The sequence below is a fragment of the Ailuropoda melanoleuca genome, chromosome 2 (genome assembly GCF_002007445.2).
Source record: "Ailuropoda melanoleuca isolate Jingjing chromosome 2, ASM200744v2, whole genome shotgun sequence".
NCBI classification, from domain to species: Eukaryota; Metazoa; Chordata; class Mammalia; order Carnivora; family Ursidae; genus Ailuropoda; species Ailuropoda melanoleuca.
In genome coordinates, this window is record NC_048219.1 from 142869030 (window position 1) to 142882196 (window position 13167).

Consider the following 13167-nt stretch of genomic DNA (forward strand, 5'->3'; position numbering starts at 1 on the left):
TTTGTGAAGCCTCAGGCTGTGAGAAGGAGTGGACGCTGGGGAGGGGCGTCCATGGGCCACTCGGGAGGGGCCGCTGCTCCGAGACCTTAGTCGTAAGTCAGAAGGACACCTGCCCTTTGTGGCGGGGCTCTCCCGGAACACTGCAGAGCCATGACTAATGTGAGCGCCAAGGCTGTTATTTTTTTCAGGAGCGGGGCCCTGGGAGGGCTGGCCTCTCAGTCTCTGTGGGGCTGGGGCCATCAGCCCCTTGACACCTTCACAGGGGGACTCTCTCTCGGAGAGGGTGGTCTATGTAGAGTGATTGAAGGAGTACCGTGAGGGATGCAAGCTATTTAAGGTTCTTTAGTGTTTCTCAGTGGGTTTCCTTCCTACTGCTGCCCCCAGGCCTTCAATGGGGGCTAAGCTCCTATACACACACGCACACACACGTGTGTGCAAGCATCCCCCCCAGGCTCTGTCTGAGAGCAGCCACCGAGCGCCCTTCCTTCTCTAATCTGAGTCCTGGAGGGGGAGGAACAGAAGGCCAGCCTCAGCCCCTTCCTGAAACCAGCTGGCTCGGCTGTATGGTGGTGATCAGGGAGAAGCTATCTGAAAGGCTGCTGAAAAGGCAGAGCATGAGGCAGCTGCAAGCCCTTACTCTGTGCTGTTTACCTCGTGGTCAGGAGAGGAGAGAAATGCTGCTCCCAACAGTGGGGTCAGTTCCTTTGTCTCTCCCCATCCTCCCCTTCACCTGTACAAGGCTCTCCCACGAACCTCCCTGCTGCCCAGCCAACCAGACCACACACTTGGACGTGGAGAGAAAATGGGGGTGGATAGAAGGGCACACACCTGATGCTGTCTTCTGCCCACTTTTTCCTTCCCTGGGGTTTTGGCATCAGCTGGTTTCCAGGCTAGCTCCTGTTCCCTAGGAGGTGATTTCTTGGTCATTCTCACAGACAAGGCAACCCTGAGTGAGAGAATTAGCAAATGAAAAGAAAGTCTTGAATCCAATGGAGGAAAAAGGTGGGCAGAAGATGGGTGTCAGGTGTGTGCCCTCAGGCACCCTCCACTTTCTCCAGTTCCTTGATCCAAGTGTGTGATCCAGTTCTACAGTTAAATGGAGTCAATAGAAAATATTCTTGTCCTGGCTGGCTCAGTCGGTAGACTATGCGATGCTAGATCTTGGGGTTGTGAGTTCGGGCCCCACAGTGGGTACAGAGATTACTTTAAAATCTTTAAAAAAAATCTTCTGAGATTATAACTTTTTTACTTCTTGGTATTAGAATTCATTTTTTTCATAAAATGAAGATCACAAATGATTTAAAAAACTATTCATAGGGGTGCCTGGGTGGCTCAGTGGGTTAAGCGTCAGCCTTATCTCAGGTCAGGATCCCAGGGTCTTGGGATCGATGGAACCCTGTGGTGGGCTCCCTGCTCAGGGGGGAGCCTGCTTCTCCCTCTCCTCTGCACTCTCTCTCTCTCTTTCTCTCTCTCTCTGAAATAAATACATAAAATCTTTAAAAAATAAAATAAAAAGTTAAATAAAAATAAAACTGTTAATAGCAAAATACGATATTGGCAATCTCATGTGAGTCCCTGAAAAAAGATATTAAAAATATATTTTATGTGGGGGCGCCTGGGTGGCACAGCGGTTAGGCGTCTGCCTTCAGCTCAGGGCGTGATCCCGGAGTTCTGGGATCGAGCCCCACATCAGGCTCCTCTGCTATGAGCCTGCTTCTTCCTCTCCCACTCCCCCTGCCTGTGTTCCCTCTCTCGCTGGCTGTCTCTATCTCTGTCAAATAAATAAATAAAATCTTTAAAAATATATATATATATATATATATTTTTTTTATGTGAAATCCCAAAGCCTGGGAACCACTGGTTTAGAACATTGTCCACCCCAGGTGGCTTGGCCAGAGCAGGCATACAGGGACCTGACATGGTGCCCGCAGGGAACACCTGTGCGATCCAGCATCTTGTTGTGACGGACGGGAAGGTGTGGAGCAAACCCGTTCTGACATCATGGATTCTAGGATAAAATAAGTTTTATTTTCCCTTTGCATCCTTATACCACAGAAAAATGATTAGAAAAATTCATCCTGCATTTTGGCAGCGACCAAACACTGGCTACCTCTCCATTTTTGGGAGTTGCGTGTACAGAGCAGCTAGAACACGGTTCTCCGGTAGGACCTGCTTTTAATTAGCTGTGGAGCGTTCCTGCTGTCTGATTTGGTGGAATTAGGTTCAGTTGAACAAATGTGTATTTGGATACCAACTGGACAAATGCAGAATGAGGGGCCGTGGGAAAACTGGGCGGATCAGATGTGGCTGCTGCCCTCAAAGCTGTTTCAGTCCAGTAGGGTGATGAGACAAGAAACTGCCTGGTAATGGGAAGAAGAGGGGAGAGGCATGAGAACACCCAATCTTAGGGTGCCAGGGGGAAGTTCAGGGGAGCCAGAGGGCATAGTTGACAGGGGCCCAGAAAAGGCATCATGAGAAAGGTGGCATCTCAGTGGACCAGCGCTTGTGAGCAATTTGGGAACGGCAACTGTGTGAGCACCCCGGCATCCCTCGTAGCTGGTACCCAGTAAGTGCTCAATAAATGTTTGAAGAATTAATTAAATATTATTGGCAGTGGGTGTTCTAGTTAAAATGAGCTACTAAGCACTATGCTTTTCTTAGACTTAAAATATTTGGGAACAGCTCTTCATTTAAGCAAGTTTTATGTGTATTAAGGGGTGATTTTCCATGTTTTAATTCAGTGGCTGTGATACTTACTTTTCAGCACAAGAGGGAGCTGCTGCCTAGCTTACTTAACTACAATGGTATTTCTCTAGGTCTGCCCCTGTGTTCTCAAATTATAGTGCAGTATATTGTGCCATTTAACCACCCTCCCCACAAACGGCCCACCAACCAAAAAATCCTATCACACAGTACAATCGAATTATTATCGGTGGTGCATTGTTTTCCAGAAGGAATTTCTCCTAAATTGCATGATTAGTAGGAAAAAAAGGTAACATTTAAAATGTATTATAAACAGATACCTTAGGGGCGCCTGGGTGGCTCAGTCGGTTAAGCATCTGCCTTCAGCTCAGGTCATGATCCCAGGGTCATGGGATCGAGCCCCACATCGGACTCCCTGCTCTGTGGGGAGCCTGCTTCTCCCTCTGTCTTTGCCCCTCCCTCCTGCTTGTGCACTCTCTCTCTGTCAAATAAATAAACAAAACCTAAAACAAAACAAAAAAGGTGTCTACCTTAGGCTGGGGGGATTCTTCAGAGCCCTAAATAAACCCAGGGTTTCCGAGTATTGAAAGCTCTGCTCATAAAAATGCCTCAGGGCCTCATACAGAGGCCACAAATCTGAGATAACAGCCATTTCCAAATCTCGAGTTTTCATGAGTGTCAAAGTCTAGCTGAGATGTTGGGTGGTGAGTCCAGGCCTTCAAACTTGGGATGTGGGATTTCCTTTGCCAGGAGCTGCAAAGAATAGACTATGAAATAGCCAGAATCCAGGTGTATATCTTGACTAAGAACACATGATATTTATAGTAATCAGAACTTAGGGGGGCACCTGGGTGCCTCAGTCAGTTGAGCTGTGGACTTTTTTTTTTTTTTTTAAGATTTTATTTATTTATTTGACAGAGAGAGTCAGCAAGAGAGGGAACACAAGCAGGGGGGAGCGGGAGAGGGAGAAGCAGGCTTCCTGCTGAGCAGGGACCCCGATGCGGGGCTCGATCCCAGAATGCTGGGATCATGAGCTGAGCCGAAGGCAGATGCTTAATGACTGAGCCACCCAGGTGCCCCTGAGCTGTGGACTCTTGATTTTGGCTCAGGTCATGATCTCTGGATCGTGGGATCGAGCCCCATCTCCAGCTCTCTGCTCAGTGGGGAGTCGGCTTCTCCCTCTCCCTCTGCTCCTCACCTGCCCCACTCATGCTTGCTCATTCTCTCTCTCTCATTTATTTATTTAAATAAATAAAATCTTAAAAAAAAAAAGATTTATTTGAGAGAGGGGGAGGGGAAGAGGGAGAAGGAGAGAGTCTCAAGCAGTCTCTGTGCTGAGTGCAGAGCCCGACACAATGCTTGATCTCATGACCCTGAGATCGTGACCTGAGCAGAAATCAAGAGTCGGCCACTCAACCGACTGAGCCACTGAGGCACCCCAGGACAGGCCTTCTTGATTTTTGTGTCCCTACAGAACCTAGTCCAAGATCAGGGGGCAATTCATTTGTGTTTAGAAAAAAATCACAGCCAAGGTTGACTGATAAATTAAAAATGGAGTAAGAAATGGGGTCTTAATACTTACAAGTTGTATTTATTCCTTGTCTTGGGTTGGTTGGTTGTTAATTCTTAATGTTCTAGTCAAGAGGTAGCAGGCGGGTGAGGAACGTGGACTCGGGCGTTTTGTGTTCAAATTGCAGCTTGGCTGCTTCTAGCTCCGTGGTCTTGGGCAGGATTTCTGTCCTTTCCATGTCTCAGCTTCTTCATGAGTAACATAGCATGATGTCACTGCTGAAAACTTACCACATTGGATTTCTTATTTATAAAGTCCTCGAAACAGTGCATGGTGCATAGTAAATGCTATTAGTAATTGTAAAGTAGAATAATTATATTTAGTGAGATGTAGTCAGAATATACTTTGATTCATTAAAAGCCAAATAAAACTTTAAAGAAATGTATCAGAGATGGGTTGATGAAAATGTTCTGGGATCGTAGATCTGGGATTGATGGTTGCACAGTCTCATGAATATACTAAAAACCACTGAATTGTACAGTTACAAAAGGTGAGTTTTATGGTAAATGAATTATATCTCAATAAAAAATGTAATAAAGAAAAACTCAATTCAATAAATATTTGTTCTCAACCCTCTCCTGGGCTTGGGGGAGGATATACCACATTTTAGGACACACAGGCTTTGCCCTGGAGGGTATTATCCCGGGGCACCTCCAGAGCGTTGCCCACTTCTCCTAGCACCCTGGAGAAGAGGTTACTACCCACGGTTTTTACTGAGACTCAGAAGTGCTATGTAACTTGCCCAAGGTCCCACAAGAAGAATGGGTAACAGGAACCCAACTGCCTTTTTCAGGTAGGGGAAGTCTTACCAAGGACAGATGATGTACCTCCATAAAGTAATTAGTGAAGCAGACATCACAGCAGAACGTCAGGCCCCGTATATGGGATAAGGAAAATAAGAAAGAGCATAGGCCATGACCGGCCGGAAGGGGGGTGAGTGGTGGGTGCAGGGTGCAGTGGGTGGGGGAGTTCCTGGAGGCAAAGGCCTTTGAGAAGGGCCTTTACAGATGGGTTTGGTTTTAGTGATGCAGGTCAGTTGCATTTAGAGCTGTGTAAGAAGCGCCCAGGGATCTGCTTTGCCTAGAACTACGCATATGCTCAGGTTGACGAGCCTTAGGACGTGCATATTCACAAACACGCATATATAAGAAATTCACATGGACACAGCCAAAGCCATAGGCATTGTTTGCACCCATTATACCAAGGTAGGATAGGATGTTGTTAGAGAGTAAGGGGAATCTAAAGACCTTGTAGGTTGCTTAACCATTCATTCACTTATCTCTTAGTTGATTCAGCAAATTTTTTGAGCACCTACCTAATACCTGAGAGTATAAACATTTAATAAAATACAATCTTCGTCCGTTGGGAAGATTCCAAGGTGTAGGAGTTGAAAGCAGACAGGTACACAAGAAAATACTGTAAAGTAAAATGAGGTATCTGGCAAAAGGCTCTAGGAAGGAGAATGGAACCATAGGCTCAAAAGCACTTTGTCAAGTTAATGTTAAAGAAAAATAAAGGTTGTTCAAGAGGTTTATTTTTCTGACTAAAAGATAGAGTCGTGCAAACTACCTCAGGAGAGCCTTCACTGGCTGATAGAGGGAAAAGAAAGGTTTGGGAAGGAGGTGCCCCCAGAGTGGGAAAAAGCAAGGACACCCCTCCTCACTCTCTCACCACCCTCCCCTGGTCGTAGGCTCCCTGGGTGCTGGGTGGGCCCCTTGCCCGAAAGTGGTTTAAATTTGAAGTGGGACAAGTCCCCTACCCCAGCCTGTCCTTCCCTCCTGAAGGAAGATATGCTGGGGCTTAGTTCGAGCAGCCTCAAATGTTTGTGGAGGCAGGTGTTAGTATTCCTCCAAGAGGCAACTAGTATCCCTGTCAGTGCCCGTCCTCACCCAGGGACCATCTTCAAGGTTAAGAAAGGGGCAGTTTGTGATTTAAAAAAAAACAACACTTTTTACTGTGGCAAAATATACATAACATTTATCACTTTAACCATCTTGCAGTATACATTTCAGCAGCACTAAGTACATCTGCAAGGTTGTGCAACCTTCACCACTCTCCATTTCCAGAACTTTCCATTACCCCAAACTAAAACTGTACCATTAAGCAATAAGCGCCCCCACCCCCACCGCTGGTCACCACTGTTCTACTTTCTGTCTCTATGGATTTGCCTATTCTAAGAATCTCCTATAAGTGGAATCCTGCAGGGGTGCCTGGTTGGCTCAGTCAGATGAGTGTCCAACTCTTGATTTTGGCCCAGGTCATGATTGCAGGATTATAGGATTAAGCCCCGAGTCAGCCTCTGTGCTCAGATGGTGTCTGCTTGTCCCTCTCCCTCTGCTCTTCCCATCGTGCGCTCTCTCTCTCTCTCAAATAAATAAATAAAAATCTTTAAAAAATAAATGGAATCCCACAATACTTGTTTGTTTGCATCTGGCTTATGTCACTTAGCATCATGTTTTCAGGGTTCATGTATGTTGTATCATGTGTCAGAATTTCATTCCTTTTCAAGGCTGAGTAATATTCCATTGTATGTAGATACCACATTTTGATTATCCATTCATTCACTGATGGATACATGTGTTGTTTCTGCCTTTTGGCTATTGTGAATAATGCTGCTATGGACATTGGTGTATGAATATCTGTTCAAGTTCCTGCTGGAAATTCCTTGGGGTTTATACCTACGAGTGGAATTGCTGGGTCATACGGTCATTCTGTTTAGCTTTTTGGGGAACTACCAAACTGTTTTCCATAACAGCTACACCATTTTGCATTTTCAATAACAACACACAAGGGTTTCAGTTTCTTCATGTCTTTGTCAACAGCCACTATAGAAGGGTGTGGACAGGTTCCTAAACTTGAGCTGAAAAAAGTCAAGTACCATTTCTGGTTTTTTCTTTTTACTCCACTCCCTTCCCAGCTTTGCTTTTTAACAAAATTTTTATTTTGTAACAATTTTAGATTTACAGAGAAGTTGCAAATATAGTTGTCTTAGTCTATTCAAACTGCTATGACAAAATACCACAGGCTGGGTGGCTTATAAACAACAGAAATTTCTTTCTCACGGTACTGGAGGCGGAAGTCCAAGATCACGGTGCTGACCCGACATCACTGGGTTCTGGTGAGGACCCTCTTCAGAGTTGCTGACTGCAGCCTTCCTGCTCTGTGCTCATGTGGTGGAGGGGGTGAGCTAGCTCCCTGGGGCTTCTTTAACAGGGTCATTCATCTCATTCATGAGAGCTCCACCCTCATGACCAGTCACCTCCCAAAGGCCCCACCTCCTTATACTATCACACTGGGCACGAGTCTTCAACTTGAGTTTTGGGGGGATACAAACATTTAGGCCATAGCAATAGAGCTGAGTTCCCAAATGCCCTTCACCCAGCAGCCCTCAGTGTTCACATAGCCACAGTACATTTGTCAAAACTAAGCAGTTAAGATTGGTACAATACTCTTAACTAAATGATAGACTTTATTCAGATTTCACCTCATTTCCACCAAGGTCCGTTTCCTGTTCCATACTCCAATCCAGAACACCTCTGCTCTGCTTTTTATTCGCTGAGACACTTGCGCCACTTTCTGATCCTCAGCTGTCGCACGGGTCCAGCGGGAACAACTTGAGTGCCCCTCCACCTCACGGGGTGCAGCGAGTGAAGGGGTGAGGGAGGGAGGGCATTTTGTGAGCTGCATGCCAGTGTAAGGGATTGTTATGGAAGCCTGCAGCGTCTTCTCTTCACCGCTGGCCACGAGGTCTGGGGCCTCTTGCTGACTCACCTGCCATGGGCTTTGGAAGGTCGCCTTCCTACCAGGCCTGCTCTGGCTGGTGGGCTCCTGGTGCTCCAGGCCCTGTAGGCTGATTGGGGGTGGACATTGCCTCGTTGATTGACCAAGGGCTTTGGCCGAGCCTCCGCCCAGTGCTTCCTGTCTGTGTGCAAAGCTCCTCTGGGTCCTGCCAGCTTCAAGCTTTGGGGTGGAGGAGGCTGGAGATTGCAGAGTCTGTTCTCTCCTGGGCATTTGAAATGACCAGTGCAGGGCCAGCAGGCCACAGAGTACCATGCGTTGGCTCAGCTGCTTTTCGATTCTCTCCTGGTTGGGGGAGGGGAGTGGTGGTGGGTTGAGGGTGCAGGGGTGAAGTGCTGAGTCTGTTTTGGGAGGTTGCAGGAGTCTAACTCGGCATGCCCTCTCCACACTTGGCTCCCCCCGGGGTTTCCTGGAAGGATTTCCCATCTTCCCACAGCCACTCTCTCCCACCCTGCTTCCTGCTTAATGCTTGTAGTTGATTAGTGGCCCCAAAAGATGTGTCTCAGTCCTAACCCCTGGTACCTGTGAATGTGACATTATTTGGAAATAGGGTCTTTGCAGTTGTAACCAAGTTATGGATCTTATGATGAGATCATCGTGGATTTAGGGTAGGCCCTAAGTCCAGTGACAGGTGTTCTTCTAAAGGACAGAAAAGGAGGAGACACTGAGAACAAGGCACATGAGGATGGAGGCAGAGGGTGGAGTCCTGCTGCCACAAGCCAGGGGACACTAAAGGCAGCCAGCAGCCACCAGAAGCTACAAGTGAGGCATGGGACTGGTTCTCCCTCAGAGCCTCCAGAAGGAATCAGCCTATTAACACCACGATGTTGGACTCTGGCCTTGTCTTAGCTCATGCTGCCATAACCAGATACCACGGAGTGGGTGGCTTAACCAACAGAAATGGATTTTCCCACAGTCCTGGAGGCTGGAAATCTGAGGTCAGGATGCCGCTTGGGTGGGCTTCGGTGAGGGCCCTCTTCCTGACCTGCGGACAGCTACCTTCGCCCTGGGTCCTTACACGGCAGTGAGAAGGAGAGTGTTTCTCCCTCAAAAGTACTAATCCCATTGTGAAGATTCTACTCTCATGACCTCATCTGAGCCTAAATTCCCCAAAGCCCCATCCTCAAATACCATCACATGGGGTGGTTATGGCTTCTGTGTACAAATTTGGGGGGTAGCTGTTCAGTTCATAGCAGGCCTCCAGAGCTGGGAGAGAATGAATTTCTGTTGTTTTAAGCCACCCAGCTTGTGGCACTTGGTTATGTAGCCTTGGGACACTGGAACAGGGCTCCTCCCCACTTCTCTAGGCCCCCTGCTCACGGAGACCACCAATGCAAAAGAAGACTTACGGGCTGCGATTGGGGGATCCTGGCCAGAGCACCGGCTTGTGGGGACTGTGGGTGTGCATGAATGGTGGGATAGGACTCAGTGACCTTGGGAGGACCAGCACTGGGCAGAGACGGGCTGGGGCTGTTGTTTGCACCCCTTATCTTTGGCTACACCCCTGAAGAGAGGGCCCTGGCACTACACTCAGAAGTGATTCATCAGCACGAACCCTTCCTGGATCTCCTGCTAGGCTGGCACTGAGTACCTGCCAGCGTGAATGAGCTGCGCCAGACGGCCCCGCACCTGGCATCCCACCTGCGGAGGCGTCCACGCTGCAGAAGTTGTGCGTGGCGCACACTGGGTTGCTGCTCTTGGCCTGCTCAGGCATAGCTCCAGTCCCCACCGGGTGCCCCAAGGAGCCCCTGACCCCTACCTAGCTCAGGGCCCAAACACATCCCCCACACCGACCCAAGCACCAGCTTGGAGAAGTTAGAGGAAAGTGAGGAGAACCGGAAGCTGCAGTTGCGGGCTGAAAATTACAGGGACCCCAGGCCGCTCCACCTGGCCGCCATCCTTGAAGAGGCGGACATGTACGCCTACTCCAGGAGGCCCACGCTGACCTCAACAAACTGGAGCCCACGTGCAGCCTGCACTTGGCAGTGGAGGCCCACGCAGCTGACTTGCAAGAGATTCTCCCGGGGGGCAGGCTTGAACCCTGCTGCCCCCGTCTGTGGCTGCACCTCACCAGCAGCACCAGGCTCCGGCCCCACCGCATCCCTGCCTGCCCCCTCTGCACACGAGGAGCCCCTGAGTCCGAGGATGCAGGCGACAGCCTGGCTTCAGCAGCAGTGGTGACAGCAACAGTGAGGATGAGGGCAGGAGTCGGGGGAAAGACCAAGCCACCCAGCTGGGGGGTGAGGGTAATTAGCAGGTAGCAGAAGGGAGAAGAGCTACGAGGGAGAGCATTGACACCCACCTTGCGCTGCAGTCAGGACAGACCCAGGCAGGGGCGGTGGGAAGACATTAAGGCACTGACAGAGGTCGGACCTCGGCAGAGGGGCAGAAGAGACCATGCTGGGGTAACTGGTAAACACAGGAGCGGTGGGTGGCAGCATGCGGTGGTTTTGGGGGGGAAGAGTTGGAGAACTCGGGCTGTAAGAGCATAACCCTGGGCAGCAGTGATCAGAACGTGGGTAGTAGTGGGGAAAGCCCTTAGCCCGCAGCAAGGAGGTGTACTTGGAAAGCCCAGGCAGCAGAGACTTTCCCTCCGGCGAGGGACTGTATTGAGGAGCGGGGCTTGAGGGATTTGGGTAGAGGCAGAGGGAGGGAGTGGAGGGAGAGACCTCAAGTGGCTGCGGCGGCTCAGGAACTGGCGTGGGGCTAGAACTCAAGCAGTAGCTGTGGGAGAAATGCCCTTGAACGTGGTGGTTTGAGAAGCAGGAGCAGGGAACTCAGGCTTGAAGACGGAACCCTGTTCTTGGCAGGGGTGGAATCAGTCGGGCCGCGGGCAAGGAGGCCACTGTCTGAGCCCCTCTGCCTGGCACCCACTACCCCCCAGGAGGAATGCAATGGCACTGTGGTCCCTAGTGGCCGGGGCCAACACTGCTGCCTCCCACACAGCCTCCCACTCCCTCCCTGATGACCCCATCTGAATGTTAAGATAATTTCTGATTTAAAAATCTCCCAGTTCTGACAACCAGGGGCACAAAAAGAGAAGACTTAGAGAGCTGAGCTCTGAATGGTTTCTGCTTCCGATTTCAGTCTGTAAATGCCCCCCCACCAACACCCACCTGTCCGTGTCCCAGTTGCAGGATCCTCCTCACTTCCCAGGAAGTCCTCCTGCTCTGCAGACACGCTCATCCGCAGAGCTGCACGGGCGCAGGTGGGCCCGGCCCTAGGCAGTCGCCTCCCTGGGAGGAGACAGATCCCAGCACCGCCCACCGCCCCCCCCCCCATTGCGTCAGTGGTCTTCTGGAGACTGGGCCGAACTAAGGGAAGAGATTCCAAAGAGGAAAGCCTTTGATATGGTGACAGACCGATGGGACAGGTATTTAGGGGCTGATGGAGTTAAACATATAGCACTATGGTATCCACGCAGGCTGGCTCTGCTGGCGGGGAGGGAGTGTGCCCGAGGCCTTGCTCTGCGGGGAGAGAGGGGTTATTTGATGTGAGGCACACAGCACAAACGCAGAGTGAGGACATCTGGTGTGTCACCAAATTGCTCTATGACCTGAGGGAGGTCACTTCTCTAAGCCTCCGCATCCTTAAAATGGGGAAAACAGAAGTGACTTTTCTCTTTCTTCTCTGAATCAATAGTCAGTCCTGGGAGACTAGGCCGGATTAGGCAAGTAGCAGATTCTTTTTTCATCTAATTGGGGTAAAACAGATATAACATGACGGTTACAGTTTAATCATTGTTTTCGTTCTTTATTTTAACTGTGGTAAAATAAGCATAAAATTTACCATCTTGACCATGTTTAAATGTACAATTCAGTGGCATTAAGTACTTTCACAGTGTTGTACAACCATCACCACTGTCCATTCCAGAACTTTCCTATACTCCTAATCTGAATTTCTACCCGTTGAGCAATAACTCAGCCCTCCCCCTAAACCCAGGCTACTTATTCTACTTTCTCTATGAATTTGCCTCTTCTAGGTACCTCCGTTTCACAAGGTTTGTCCTTTGTGTCTGGCTTATTTCATCAAGCATGTTTCCAAGGTTGATCTGTATTGTAACATATATCAGAATTTCATTCCTCTCTAAGGCTGAATAATATTCCATTGTATGTATATACTGCTTTTCCACTGATGGACACTTGAGCTCTTTCCACCTTTTGGATTGTGATTAACACTGCTGTGAACGTTGGCATACACTGTCTGTTCACGTCCTTGCTTTTGCTTTTGAGTATGTACCTAGGAGTAGAATTACTGGATCCTATGATAATTCTCTGTTTAGTTTTTTGAGGAACCACCAAACTGTTTTCCCTTGAGTTTACTCTAAAATGAAGGCACTTTGTTCTGCCATGGGTTGTGCTTGAGAATTCCATGGAGAAGTAGTTCGAAGCTACCTGGGATCAGAGAGGTCACCCAGAGCCCAGGGCTGCCCACTTTCTACTTCAGAATTGAATGACATTGTGGCCGGAAAGTGGCTATGAAGAAACATAATTTTCTCTCTTGTTCACTTGTCTGGAATTTTAAGAATGGTAATAATATGTGCATAGATTTCTGATTTCACTAATAGAACTAAAACCCCAAACAGGACTGAAAGAGAACGGGGGGGGGGGGGGGGGGGGGGGAACGGCAGGAGGTTTAATTGGGAAGGGCAGAAAGGTGGCTGACACGAAGACCGAAGCTCTCAAAACCCGGAGTGGAGTTACGGGATGGCCTAGATCAGGTGGGGAGGGTCTGGGCGAGCAAGTGAGCAGATGAACTGAACCAGCCCTGAGCTGCCTTGAATCCACATTTGGTCTGGGTTCAACTCTCAGTTCTGCTACTTGCTGGTTTGGGCAATGAACCTAAGCTTCTCAAGTTCAGCTTTCTCATTTGTAAAACAGGGACATTATGAAAGTCAGGAATAAAACCACATTCGTGAGACGATTCCCACAGTGCCTGGCTCTCACTCGGTATAGCTAAGGAAACTAGCTGGCTGTGTTCCCCAAGCCCTGAGCAGCATACTCAGGGGCTGCGTTTCACTGGGAAGCCCTTCCCTCACCTCCCAGCTCTAGAAACCTGCTTTACAGAAACCTGTTTTTGATGCAGTTTGCATTTTG

The 13167-nt window shown here is 49.0% G+C and overlaps 1 long non-coding RNA gene across 2 annotated transcripts in view; it reads left to right on the forward strand.

The window, feature by feature from the left end:
- Positions 1-13167, forward strand: part of LOC117801098 — a 63587-nt gene that overhangs the window by 14464 nt on the left and 35956 nt on the right. The gene's annotated exons all lie outside the window — the stretch shown is intronic.